General features: G+C 40.4%; 1 protein-coding gene across 1 annotated transcript in view; it reads right to left on the bottom strand.

Moving 5' to 3' along the window:
- Grd (gamma-aminobutyric acid type A receptor subunit Grd) overlaps window positions 1–14,743 on the bottom strand; it is a 161,522-nt gene extending 146,779 nt beyond the window's left edge. The window contains exon 1 of the mRNA XM_083119073.1: window positions 14,507–14,743. The gene's annotated coding sequence lies outside the window, so the exon portion shown is untranslated. The remainder of the gene's footprint in view (window positions 1–14,506) is intronic.
- Between the last annotated feature and the right edge of the window lie 249 nt (window positions 14,744–14,992).

Here is a 14,992-nt window from a genome sequence, read left to right as displayed (position 1 = left end):
GACTCCTTTATTTTTGTCGAGAGAGGTTGTTGTCTAATTCTTCCGCGTTTTGAACGTTCTTTTTTCCTTAGATATCTAAGGCACATGGGAATATATTCCCCATGAACCCTCCTGGATTTTATTTTATTGTGAATGTCGCTGCTAGATACGTAGCACTTAAACGGAAATTTCTGCGGTAGGATCCATAAAAGCCATCTTTAAACAGTTTCTTCGAATGGCTAACAGTTAAAGCGGGAATCACTGTCAATCACTTAGGCTCAAGAAAGCTTTCTTAGGTCTTCACATGTTACAAAACGTTGCAGCTTCCTTGATATAAGGCTTATCGGATCGCCCTGGAGCCGAGCTGAAGGTAAGCCCTGGCAGTTAACGTTTCCTTGTCCGTTTTCAAGCCCTAGCATATCCTGGGAAGGTAGGAGGAGACGGGTATAAAATATTTGATATTCAAGTGCAGGCAATTTATGCATCCCGAATAAGTACAGTCTGCAAGCCAAGGGAAAATTCCTATCTCAAAATATTAAAATTCACCTTGAGAATTAAATGAGTAAAACATTTCCATTCTGAATTTGTTATATTAAAATTATGCACGTTCCAATTTTATGTGAGAAGAGTTCGCCACCGTGGTCTACTTCCCATAAAATTAATCTCTGGTTAAAACACTATTTTGCTACAGAGAAATGACTTCATTCACAACTTCTATACCTACATCAAAAATATTCTACACAGTAATAAACTGTAATGCATTGGTGTAAATTAAATTTCCTACGAAAAAAATATTAAACAAAATTTACAAAGAACTTTTTTTTTGTTTTGAAGTAATATTCCAATCGTTCCGTCCAATTACGTATCAAGATTAAATGACTAAACAGTGTTAAAGCACATAGATATAAATTTCTATATAACAAATTTATGGAATGAAATAAAGGTATAATTTTTTAAAGTTCATTTTAAAAGTAATAATTCAATTGCATATTTATCTTTAATCCTGAGGTTTCTCTGGAGATTACACTTTGTGTGTCGCCAACATGTGCAGTTCCATCGTGAGTCGCCAACATACGCAGTTGCCTCGTGTGTCGCCAACATATGCAGTTGCCTCGTGTGTCGCCAACATATGCAGTTGCCTCGTGTGTCGCCAACATATGCAGTTGTACTGTGTGTCGCCAAAATACGTCGTCTTATTTGACGCCAATATATGTTGTCTTGTGTGTCACCTATGTACAGTTTGTCTCACGTATTCAGTTCTTGTGCCACCTGCATAATTTGTATATCATCATAAACAACCCAGAAATAGAAGAACTACAGATACAGTGCAAAGTTGCAAAGAGGCGCTGAGCGGTCAATAATTCACAGCCACAAAATTTCCTGCGCGGTTTTTCGTTAATTGTTCAATCGCATCCTACTTATTAATCAGTAATGTCCTCTACCTGCAACAATTTGGGCCCTGCGCATCGGAAATACGCCATTAATTATAAAAGTGCCTTAGGGACTCCCCGTTGATAGCGACCGCAACGACAATATTTTCCACTTGGCGTAGGGTGATAGAATCCGATGGGCATTGGGTCAGAGCTCTCTCGAAATCAGTGATTCTCGACAGGGTTATGTGTATCCCGTGGGGTGCACTATGTTGCGATTTGAAATATGCTTATTGATGTCATTTGGTAAATTAATAATTTAAATTCGCTCTGTATTTACTACGTAACATTAGTAGAGGAAGTGTAGCAAATGTGAACCCCAATTTTGTTTTTGACGCATATCAAGGAAACCATCAAACCAAAACAAATTGAACTTGAGCCTGAAATAGTTTGTTATGTAGTCATTTAGTATGTCTCCTCCCATAGCAAGAAAAAAATGGCTTCATTGTGAAAATCCTGTTTTTTCGAAGAGATGCAATTTTTAACACTGGAAAAAAAACTTTCCTAAAGTGGGCCCGTAAAAACAGCAACATCATAAATTATAGTGATATAAGCTGAAATACAATAAATGGAAGGCTGTGGAATAAAATAAAAGGTTAAGCACACTGTATCACAAGAAACTTTAAAAAAATAACTTGAAAGAAAGAGAAGAATGAAATCTTCAAAGAAAACTTTCAAAGAATCAAAGACATGTTACACACAGTAATCACAAATTCAAATGTCTTTGCCAGCCCCTGCACAATCTACATGGGGCCATAAAGAGCACAGAACACACTGGAACGACGTGGGGGCCCACTTTAGGACCACACGTGATTATTTTTTTCATGCTAACTTTTCGTCAGGCATTCCCGTTCATTACTTACGAATTACATGCAAAGATAGCTCCTGTACTAAAGATTAAGTACATAGAAGACTTGACTGATTTACCTCTCAAATGACCGAAGTACAGCAATTGAACGTGGGAGTAGTAAAACTTTCCAGTTGGCCAAAATCACTCGCGAGCTGATTGGAGAACAACAAACGCAGTAATCAACATGGACGCAAGCACTGCATGCGACAGTAACGTAAACTCCCAGCTCCATGTACATATTTCCGCCAGGCTACGGCATCCTTCAGAGCAGAAATGCAGGGGACATGTTTTAAGGACGGGGCTCGCATTTGGTACACTTTCTCTATAATACGTTTTAAAGAAACTGCGCGAAACAGGAAAACCGACTCGCGCTCATTATGTGTAATGTGTGGAACCACTGTGTAATTTTCCATCTAAACCGGGACCCTTTGATTACAAGCTTACGAAGATGTCACTACGCCATAGGGGACTCTGTAATAACTAATGTGATTAATTTACAAATAATATGAAAATATTATTTATATTTTATGTTTTAAACATTCAAATCAATAGTTATTACAGACTCCCCTATGACGTAGTGTAAGCTTGTAATCAAAGGTTCCCGGCTTCGATGGAAAATTGCACAGTGGTTCCCCACTTTAAACTGTAGGTCCAGTGTGCAGTCCTCCTGTGCATAAAGTGGACTTGAAACAAAACAATATTACAGTACTGTTATTATAAAATTGTTAGACACTTTATTACAGATTGATAATAAGATTTGTGGAACAAGTGGGGGTGCTAAAAGACATAGGTATCCAATAGATTGAGACGTTTCTCTAAATTAGTGTAAAATGGAATTTCCGCAATGCAACAAATATTTTCTCAATTGTGAGACCATGATTACTGTCATTCTGTGTGTTTCTCTCTGAGTGCCTTGTTCGACCACGTGTCACCCAACGAAAAGTTTTCTGTCCTAATGGAATACCGCGTTACTATCTTTATGATATATAAGAATTCATATGTTTTTTACTATAGATCTGTACCTGGAAATGTGCTGAAATAGTGATTTCCGCAGCACTCAAAGTGTCTTTCTGGTTGCATATTTCTGGAAATCTCTTACATTTTGCTGCCAGATGTAGTGTATTTGTAGATGTCGACTTTTGCAATTGTGTGTGTGAACATATGAACCTCTCAACTTCTCCCGGACAGAGGTTGTTTCCAAGCATTCCCTGGAAGCTAATGGAGTCCCGCCCGCTTCAGGAAAGATAAATCGACCACTCGTGGAGTTGTTTACTCCTGCTCGCCGCTGACTGTGTAGCGAGCTGACCCAAAAGAGAACAGAAATGAAATATGCACAGGTATCCCGAACACCTGCACTTTCCATACGGAATTCCCAGTATCTTCTAGCTCTTCCCGAGGTAATATGTGTACCTTTCTGTCGCGGTGTTGGACAAGTCGGCTTCCGTCATTTAGCATTCAACATTCAAGGTTCGAGTCCGAAGGAGGACGTACATTATCATCTTTGTGTTGTCCCCTCGGTTATTACACACTTTGATTGCAGGACACTTCATAGCTGTGGTCTCGTAACCTAAAAGACAGTAGAGTCGCTTCACCTAAGGTCGCACACAAGGTCCGTTGACTTGTTTGCTGCCTGCTTTGGAAGATCTGTTCATAACGACCCTTGTGAGCAAATCGAGGTGGTTGTAAAACTGTGACATCATAGTAATGACAGATCGCTGGGGAAAGTTAGGTATCCGCTAGTTTTAGCAAGGGAAACTTGTTTCTTTGTTCTTTCCTTGCGCTTATATTCGTGTATTTCCAGTAATTTGTTTATACGTTTCATATTGTAGTGTCTGGGTGACAATAAATAATGTCTCACTGCGCTGCAAGCGCATAAATATATATATAAAAAAACAAAAAAATTCCTATATTGTTTACCGCATATTTCCGTCCGATGAGAAGTTCCGAGCAAATGCTATTGAAATAAATTTCAGGTTGCTATTTTTTTTTTATACCAGTGTGTTACGAATGTGATTTATAATCCGAATTCGTAGGAATTACAGCAAATAAGAGTCTGAAGATAGGCGCCGTTCCTACAGTGATAATCCCAGTTACACTAGCTTAGTGACGATAACAGTGTTCTTGCAAGACGTGTGAAATTGGGGTTGGTAAATGCGGACTTTTTCTTTTTACGGAGTATATGATCTGACTACCATTCTGGAGACTCGGGTTCGATCCCCGGTGGGAGAACCGGGATTTTTTGCACATGTTCAAGCTGCTCCGGCGCCCAGTATAAAGTGGGTACTTGGAGGAAACTCTGGGGGATGAAAGCGATACTCAAAGTGCAGCACATTGAGAGCTTTGTTAATAAATTTGACCTCAAAAATGGAAAGTGGTTATATATAAATTTCTATCCCCGAAATTCAGATAGTAAAATTTCCGAATCGAGATATAAGATTTTTCGGAATCTGGATATTTTTTGGCCATCATTAGTGTGAAGGCAAGATTGCTAGCAAAAAAATGTTCTGAGTAAGTGTGTCTGTCAGATCGAGAACATGAATCTTGATTACTCCTATGATTCGTCTGTTTAATACAGACACGTATCTAGAAATATGTTTAGGTGGGTCCAAACCAAGTGTCTCAGGAATAATAATAATGTTTTAATTAAAATAATTATATTAATTCAAATTTATACTAATTACAATACATAAATTAATATTACATTATTATTATACGAATAGATAAAAAGACTGTATAAGAATAGAGATATAACAGCGCATATTCATTACGTAGCTTACCTGTAGTTAAGATCGGAATAATTTACATAAATGCAAGTGCCCTGGAAATAAAATTAATGTGAAATAGATGAAGAATTGAATTTTTATCGAATAACAAAAATGATGTTACATGTAGTTGGAGAAAAATAAGTTTGATTAATATTTTATGCATCTTATTTTGAGTAATAATGTACATAAATTTTCCTTGTAATGTAATTCAATGCCGTATGATCCCAAAAAGTTCAAAGGGAATTAATAACCATCGATTATGCAACAAATGCTAATATTTTAATTGCTTAATTTTTGTACTTAATAAGTCTTTCGGGTGGGAAGTGGTGGTCCGGACCTCCTAAATACGTCCTTCCCGCTGTGATTAAAGTAAGTTTCTGATTAATATTTTATGCATATTCAGTAGTAGTGTATATACATCTTCTTTGCAATGTCCTTCAAAGCCATATAATCCATGGCTTCCAATAAGTTCAGAGGAAATTATACAACAAAGGCTAAACTAATATAGTTTTCATTATCTAATTTTAGTACTTGATAAGTCTTTCGGGAAGGTCCGGACCCCCTGGACCCCTCTAAATCGTAAATATAAAACAGAAAGTACTTCGTGTTTTTGTCAAGGAAGAACATTATTTTTTTCCGAATTCTATATTTGAACCGCAGGATCCAAAAATTAAAACGAAAAATACCATCAAGCAAAAACAATGGATCCAGTGCTGCTGTTTTTCCAATTCTTTCCAGCACTAACCGCGAGTAAATTTGTGATTTTGCTTACTTATAATTTTTTCTATGCACCATCACATTCATGTATTCTGTGTAAGTTGTGTTGCGATGCTCTTCAATATGTGTTTTTCTCTTAAAAATAAGAGCGTTGAATGCTTTACAGTGTTGGAAATAGCAGACACTCGAAGTCTCATCCTGATGACGTCACAGAGACCCTGCCGGCGCTGTAAACATGGGAACTGAAAAGGCGAGTTATGACCAGACCTTCAAGAGCGGGGGAAACTATAGTGGAACCGCAATGAAATAAACCTGCGCAGAACCTCATCGCGCTGGCGGGTGGGGAAAAGGACAGGAGGAAGGAACCTTTGGAGCGGCCAATGTCAGTGTTGCCAGACCTATTGATTTCTCGGGAGAATTCCTTAATAAACTATTGCTTGGAACTTTCATCGGCTTGAAAATACTTAATTTTCTATCCTTAATATGCTATTCTATACTTAAATACTTAATTTTCTACAAAATTATATAGACGTCCATAATAATATATTATATATTATTATGGACGTCCAGAAGGAAGTGCAAGGATGGTCGCCACCCCCCTCCCCTTCTGGAAAATGAATTTTGACATAAAAGTACCTATTATTTCAGATGTATGAGTTGATTTTAGTCACAGTAATTTACATCCACTATTATAATAGGGATGTATGAACGTGATAATTTCAAACTCAAGTGGCGTTTTCTGAGAGGGCAACATTATTACGGGGTAATATGCCTCGTTTACCCGCCTGATAAAAATACATTGTTTCCTCCTCGCTGGAAAAAATCTGCGGACGTACCCTTGCCCCCCCCCCCTCCCCCCAGTGTGCACGCCTATGCCGCCCCCGGGAACGTCGTTCATCCGCTACTATTAGATCATCGGATTTTGTAGCAGATCTTCTGGTTTCCCAAGGAACAAGCTCCAGATTTTTTCAAGTCTGACCTGGCAACACTGACCCGAGCACCGATACCGGCAAGGAAGATGCGCGAACGTTTTTGACGGAAGGTTTTTTTCCTTGTGGTCGAGCTAGCGGTCTACGGACCTTGGTCGCACCTAAATTGCCACAAGTTACAGTAAAACTAATAATATTCTGCCGATAAAATTCTACCTCTGGCGTCGTAGCGCGTATTGACCACTCCACCACGCCAGGCTGGGATTCGAACCCGTTACCTGGCGTCTTAACGGGATGTGATAGCCACTCATTTTTTTAATTTTAAAAACGGTAGTTACCCCTGTCACTCTGTTTCAATATTTTTTCTCTCATATCAGTTTTGCTCAATTCTCTATTTTCTCATTCAGGACAAACACAAACATCCATGTCTTACCTGGGATTCGAACCCGGGACTACTGGCGTAGAAGCGCGTTGTGCTAACCACTGCGTCAGTTAAGTCGTCTTAAGGAAGTTAGTGATTTTTGGACTTGGAACAGTAGTGAAAATGTTTACGTTAATGAGTTGATACTTTAGAGCAAAAGAGAGATCGTTCTCCAATGCAAGTATGTGGAATAAACTGTTCGGAAATCAAAACATTCTTCGCACTTTATCTTACGAATGCAGCAACCCCTGTTTTTCAGCGAAATTTTCGCCGATCGTTGAACCAGTGGAGCGAAAAGCGATCACGGTGGGCTGGACGGAGCGAGAGAGAGAGAGAGAGAGAAAGAGAGAGAGAGACAGGCATATGTTCAAATACGCACGCCGCAGGTCGCGCAGCGAGGGAGAGTGATTGCTTCCTTCGGTGCGCCGTGTTGTGGCTCCCGGAGTCTGGCAGAAGTTGGCAACCTTCCTCGCTTGCTTCCATTGCGACACGCAGCCGCTCCGCATTGCAACACAGCCACGTCACGCGGGGCGAAGGACACGATTTCGAATCCAGGCCGAGACCGAACGGACGACTCAGCGAAGATACGAATCCCGCAGTGAAGGGGCAGTTCGTATTCGGGAAATCGCAGATTCAAACCAGTCCGCTAGCCTTCCTTACTCACGTTTTTCCGTCAATCCATGCGGGCTTCATTCCAATGCTTCTGGATAGCGTAGTGGTTAACGCCAATGGTCTACACTACACTTATATCATGCCGGAAGGCTTATCCATTTTTATACTTATTTATAAACCGGGGCTGACCAGAACTGCCGAACAGACCCGGTACTTGCTACTTGATCCTGCAGAATGTCTGCACAAGACACCTGTAGAGTCAAGACAACATGTAAAATTAAACAATAAAGAGAGGAGAACAGAAAAACGGGGGAACAGACCTTCGCGTAAAATACGTTATGATTTTTCTACGCACCAGGGCATACGCGCATATTCTCGAATGTATGCGGATAGAGGCTGAGCATTCTTCGGGAGTTCCCCTGCTGTTAGTAGTGGTTAACGCTATCACGTGACAATCAAGGGTACCCGAGTTAGATTCTCCGTACAGACATAACAGTTTGAGTCCTACTTTGAATTAAAACTCCAATCTTGATTAGCCTTATAGCATAAAGTGGACTTCTGACAAAAAATGCTTCTTCAGTTTCATTGTTCTTATTTTCCACTCTTCGTCCCTTCCATGCCGTGGTTAGCTTTACTGTACAAATAAGCGGCGTTGGGTAAATAAAGTAATTAGTAACGCAAAACTCTCGATACTAGACAGATTTTACAACCTGTGTACAGTGGCTTGCAAAGGTTATTTTACTGTCACCATGTTCATGAACGTACACTGCGCGAGCTTTAAGAAGCGAAAGAAAAACGCCAAGGAAATGGAGGATAGTTTCTTTCCTCAGAAGCAGCTCGGTGTTGAGTGGTCGACTCTCGAACTCTCTGTCCAAGGTTCTGGCTCCTTTCTGGACATGAGTGAACCCTTGTGAGGGAACTGCCATATTTTTGAGCAGAGGAGGGTTTTGCAGCTCAGATGTACATCAATACGGAAAAGTGGTCTTGGCATATAATAAGCTACCAGAACATTGCAGTACTAAAAAATCAAATTACACAAGGAACTGGTACAATAAAACTATGCATAGATGTCAGTTGCTATAAACAAAGACAATCGAGAAATAACTTTGAGATGGGCATATTAAGCTTAACGCCCAGTGAGACGCGGGGAAACGCGGCAATAGACCAAGACAGACTAGTTTCCGGCGTCTCAGTGGGCGATAACCTTTAAGATAACCTGCAGACTTCTGGCAAGGAAATTCCGCCATTGGGTTTCGTGCCTTTCCCTGTAGTGAGCGTTACACCATTTGATTTCAATAGAAGCAGACAACAGAAGTTCTGTTGCCGCGTTTCAGTGGGTGATATGCTTAACAATAGGTGGATTTCATGTGACGTCAGGATTCGCACCGGCGCCATGTTTGCGGCGAAGTTGCCTGTCGTACTTGCAGAGCGGAATATTTTCGATGATGGCTACAGCGGGGCAGAGCATGACGCTTGCCGGAGCTAAACGAAGAGATGCGTAATTACACGAGACGGCATTTGAAGATGCGGAACAACGAAAAATTTCCAGTCTAAAAATCTGCCGACTTCTGGCACGGAAATTCCGCTCTTCGGTTTGGCGCTGTTCGCTGTAGTGAGTGTTTCACAAATTAATTTCAATAGAAGCACCCAAGTTCTCCGCGTCAGTGAGCGATGTGCCTAACAAAAAAGCAAGCTCAACATCATTTTTCATCATCACGTACTACTTATAATTCAGAAAAAGTACTATAATGAAAAATATGAAAGAGAAAACTTCCTTGGTCGTAAGCTTTCACAAAAATCCTTGCATTTTTGCGTCCAAATTGCAGTCCATGTCATGCCAGTACAGTCACGTTTAAAGATTGAATGGACGCAAATAGTGTATCCCTGTTTTCCTTTTATATCATATGAGCTTACACGAGATGTTTTGTACTGAAGGTGCTTGGTTGACTGTTCGGTTTCTGTTTTTGAAACCCAAATTGCTCAAAACAAATTGAATGAATATGGTGGTGGACAAATTCAGTTCATGTACCTTCGAAGCTGGCAGTACAACCTCAACTCATCTTTAATAGCAGCAGGAGTCCTATGTAATACAATCACTTGTTCTCGAGTAGTGATTACCCAAAGAAAAGAACAAGGAATACTAAATAACCACAATACAAATTGTTTACAGTATGTTGGAAATAATCCATCAATATACATAATGTAACGATATTTTCAGATCGTCTAAAATTAGGTGGATCATAACAAAACAACTTCTCACACCAAAATAGAACTGTTTATGATCCAAAGGTCAGTTGACTACACACGGTAGGGATGAAGCAAATAAGGATCGACAAGGTTCCTTAATTTGATTTTCTTTGTTTTTAATCATCCTATTGCTTGCCAGTTTCGAAGTTTCACTAGATTTTTTTCTCTGGTGGTTTTCTCTGCCTTTGATATACACAAAGGACAAGTAGGTCCTGCGGTAAACCCACGCGGCTGGGTATTCATCTATGTAGGTAGACATTCCCCGAAGATTAATTACATGGAAAAATAATCAAAAACCTTCCTTTCATTCTACCACAATGTTTATGAGTTGCGGTCTTCCTACGCTCTAAATTGCAATCTTCGCTATATGCACTCTTCCTGGATGGCAGTAGATTTTTTTCAACTTGTTAGTTACCTTGAAATATTAGTTCCGTTGCGATACAAGCAGTGTTGCCAACCGCTTAGCATGTCAAAACCGTCCAAGCACGTCACATGAACCGTGCACATGAGTTTTCAAGATTCCTCTACATGTATTATGCCGGGTGATTAAAAATCTCTTGACATTTTAATCGATAAGTATTTTAGTGACAAAATTGACATTACTGCTGAAAATAATAGAATAGAAGACAAACTCGGTACATTTCAATGTGGTGGCCCTGTAAATCTAGGCTTAGCACCCACCTATCTTGCGTAGACCGGAACAGATGCTCGAACATAGCTGGCGTGATCTCCCCTGTTGCTGCAGCTATTCGCCGTGTCTGTTGCTCTATGGTCTTTACTTGGTACACCCTAGGCTTAACGAAACCACAGAAAAGAAAAGTCTAGGAGTGTCAAGTCTGAGAGCGAGCCACCCAAAGTCTTGGTGAACCACGGCCGATCCACCTATCGGGGAAGGCGTCAGCGAGGTAGTCCCGAACGATTCTGGCAAAATGGGGTGGTGCACTATCTTGCTGGAAAACAACAGTGTCTTTTATCCCATCCTGAAAACAATTCATTAGCGATATAAGGAAAATGTCAAGAGACTTTTGAATCGCCCTGTATATACGTATATGTAATGGCGTATTCAAGGTATTCTTATAGAGCTCGACCCCTACCCCCAAATATATATAAATTCACTGTGTGGACTACATTGTCGACCTTTCAATTGCTGTCAGAAAGCAAGTTGAAGTTTTTAATTTTGGAGTAAAGTTTTGATAATTTTGAATGTTTTGTTGTCTTTGCCAATTGTTGCAGTTTATGTTTGTTCCTGTGCAGGCCGGAACTTGTTTCTTTGTCTTAGGAATGTCTCTATATTTTTTTTTTAAAGCGATATTTTGTGTTCAAAGAACTTCACTTTTGACTTCTGTCTTAAGTTGACGTTATTGTCTGATTTCAATTCACAACAGCAGAATAATAAATCGCAGCTCAATATTGATTTATCATTGTTAATTATCTCTCGATACATTTAAAATTCTCTCCAGAACGAACATTTAGGACACGGTTCAAGGTCTCGTATGGGACATAAAATTGAGGTGCATGTTTGGTCTGGACCGTATGGCTCACAACGCTGGATACACAAGTTCAAAAGCGTAACACCATGCATACCTTATTAAAGTTATTTTACATCAAACATTGCAATTTTGTCAATTCTACCTGGTAATAATGCAGGAAAATTGCCCGGTAGTATTTTTTGGTCGAAATAACAAAACCAAAGAAAATGTGTGTGATACTTTCAGAACTGAAAGTAAATTACTTGACCAAAAATTGAAAAATTGGCAAAATCGTGCCGCTGTAACAAGTTCATTGTAAACGGTACGTAAAAAATATGAAACCAGAGGGATTGCGCACGTGCTGTATACATACAAGTAATGAAACAGAAAAATTAGAAATCAATGTGCTGCAATATCTTATCAATCAGAATGAATCAAATGAACTAATTTTACACAATTATGTTATGGTATACACGACTTAATAAGTTGGTAGGTAGGCCTCGGTCCACAAGGGTTATTTCCACGAAAATTCCTTCTTCGTTCTAGCCTTTCAATAATGGAACACCAAGTTTCACTTTAAGGTGTGTTAAATCTGTACTATGGTTTGCGCTATCGAATTACTGTAAACCATATAGAGTAACCTAAAAAGAAGTTTACCTCCTCCTACAAAAATATCAATAAATAAACCTATGCCATCCTTACCAGTATCAGCAGCTTCAGTTCTGAACAGTTCCGATGGCCGAGCGCGTTAATGAGTTGACTCACGATATCTCTGTATAGGGTTCCGGATTCGAAACGCGATCCTAGCATGGGTGCCCCTTTGTGAGTGTCTGCTCCCATTTCAACAATCATCATTAATGCTCATTGTTGATATTAGCCGAAGTGATGCAAAATAGGTTTGATTGCTTGCTTGAGTTGCTGTTTTAAGTCCACTTTATGCACAGTAAGGCTAATCGGGACTGGACCTACAGTTTAAAGTGCGATCCGAACCACTTGTGCCTCCACCGGGTATCGAACCCGGGACCCCTTGATTACAAGGCAATGACGCTACCACTACGCCATGGGGGAGGCCCAATAGGTTTGATTGATCGAATTAGGTTATTTTACGTTGCTTTTCTGCCACTATTGGCCAATGCGAGTATGAGGATGAGTGATATTATGAAAGGGCACTCACAAGCAATACCCATGTCCAGGCCGGAATTCGAACCCGGGACTCCTGGCGTCGTAGCACACTGTGCTAACTACTCCACCACGAAGATCGGCCGACGCAAAATAAGAAAAATGAAAATATCTGTGCAAAGTAAAACGCAACAGTAAGAGAGAGGACGTAGGATGGAAGAAAAGTGTCAAGAAATGAGAGGAAGCGTCGGTGTCCTTCTGTAGAGGCCCTATTCCAGCATTTGCCTGGACCGCTGAACAGAAACTACGGGAAGTACTTTAGCCGCGGCATTTAAAGTTGATACCTTCCGAATCCGAATATGTATGGCAATGAGTTATTTATGCACCTGTGTCTTCGTAACGGAATGTACGCTCAAAGAAGGCCATGGACGCCACCCATTTCCTTCATCTTATCCACCCACCAACCCGTCCTTGTTTAACCAAAATGTGTAAATAATCAGGGACTACGCCAGGGTAGGCCAAGACGTGTGTGTATATGTATGTGTGCGTGTGTATTATATATATCAATTTTCTCAGTTACTTCGAATCAAAGGATGGTAGTATCGTACATAATCTCACATCACTATCAGTTATTTCAACCATTCAAAATTTAAGATCAAAAGTCTCCGCGTATAATTCACGCAGTTCTTTTCCTAGTCAAGGATGAGCAGATGGTATAAAATATAACAGTTACTTTTCCAGGATTGTTTAAAGTATTGGGTTCACATAAACATTTTGCACAATTTACTTGTTTTCAATAGAAAATTTAATTTAAATTAAATTCCAAAAAAGATAGTTAACTTAAAAGTTGCCACCTATTTACATTATTAGCCTTGGTAAAGCTGTCGCAACTTTTATGATAATTTATGGAGCATCCAGGAAGCGGCAGGTGACACATGTCACTTGGACAGGAGGGTTCAGAAATAAATTCATCGTTTCGTACCAAAGTGACACAAGCTGTACGTGTCGCTAGAACTGGGCAGTTTTCTCAATATAGTGCACTGTGTTGCTTCGGTTTGTTTGTGGCGCATGCGCAATGAATACTTTTCTACAGACTGGATGGGGCTCGTGCCATTTGTCGTTTGTCACGTATGTGTGAAAACCCTCGTGTCGCATGACACCTTTGGTCTGAAAACTGCCTAACTGTCGCACCAGAGTGCTGCTGGGGCGGTCGGCGAAAACTGGAGTTCTAAGTCCGAATTTTGTACTAGGCTTTTAAATAAATAAATCGTGGCCGAATTCTGTTATTTTTACATCGCATTTTCTTTACATTTTTTTATCAATTATCATGATCACAAGTAAGCTGAATGGCCGCTACCGCAGATTCTAGGTTCAAGTTCAAGTCAGCAAGTGAATGTCATCTAATAATAACAACAATCATGTACTCTCATCGTTGCCATTTGGATTTTCGACGCTTTTTTTCCTCTTCAGGTTAATCGCGACGATAAAGGTGAATGTTGCTTAGGTACACAAATCTGAACTCCGTCGACCACTCGACGCGGGATAGTGAAGCAAGATAACAAAAATAAAATTAGGTCAAATGTCGAATTGCAAATGCGTTAAATTATAATTAGATTTGTACTAATGTCTGAAATGGGGAAGCTTCATAAACCTTTAAGCTGTTGCCAACCAAAATATTGTCCAAGCATTCTATGACCAGCCCACATCAACGATTTGGCTACGCCACTGCAACATTTGGCGTTAAATAAACAATCATGCCAACAGTGCAAGCGAACAACAAAACTTGTAACGTGAAAAACTTGGCACTGATGAATCGTGTAAACGTTCCCACGTTGCTCTGCAATGGGAATCCAAATGTACAACCTCCAAAGTTGTCTGTACGAACCTAAAATCCCGTTGTTGCCAGTGCTGTTAGAGACAAGCATTATCGTGGCGCATTTGTTCGAATGGTTTGAAAGTAATCCTTACCTCGGCCGTCACCTCCGCTACTTGTTGCCTCTCGCAGCTACAGGTGTTTTCCCTCCTACACTACGGAAAGTCTGATTCTGAGTTCCGCTGGCATTTGCAGAACCAACTGGCGAGCAGTTCATGCAGAGTTTCTTTTCGCCAGCGTGTACTGGACACCGACACGTGACCGCTTGTTGGACGACTGTGCGCTGCGAGACCTCGTGTGTTGCGCGCGGCTGCCCATCGTGTTGACTGGTGCTTACGGGGAATCGGGCGACTGACGTGCCGAGAGCATTCGCGTCTGGCTGGCGAGACACCAGCGACAGCAGCGGCGTTATTCGGAACTACCAAGTTAGATAAACATTCTTTCTCTCTTTCTCCGGCTAGCGCTTCTTGTTCTGTACTGTATATATTTAACTTGCTTTACGCTCTTCCCTTTCTTGTATAAGTTGCTTGTGAAGGGTAAATTTGGTTATTTTACTTAGCTCTTCTGCCACTTTAGGTTAA

This window comes from Lepisma saccharinum, chromosome 3 (genome assembly GCF_977018435.1).
Source record: "Lepisma saccharinum chromosome 3, izLepSacc3.1, whole genome shotgun sequence".
NCBI lineage: Eukaryota > Metazoa > Arthropoda > Insecta > Zygentoma > Lepismatidae > Lepisma > Lepisma saccharinum.
This window is presented reverse-complemented; position numbering and strand designations above follow the sequence as displayed.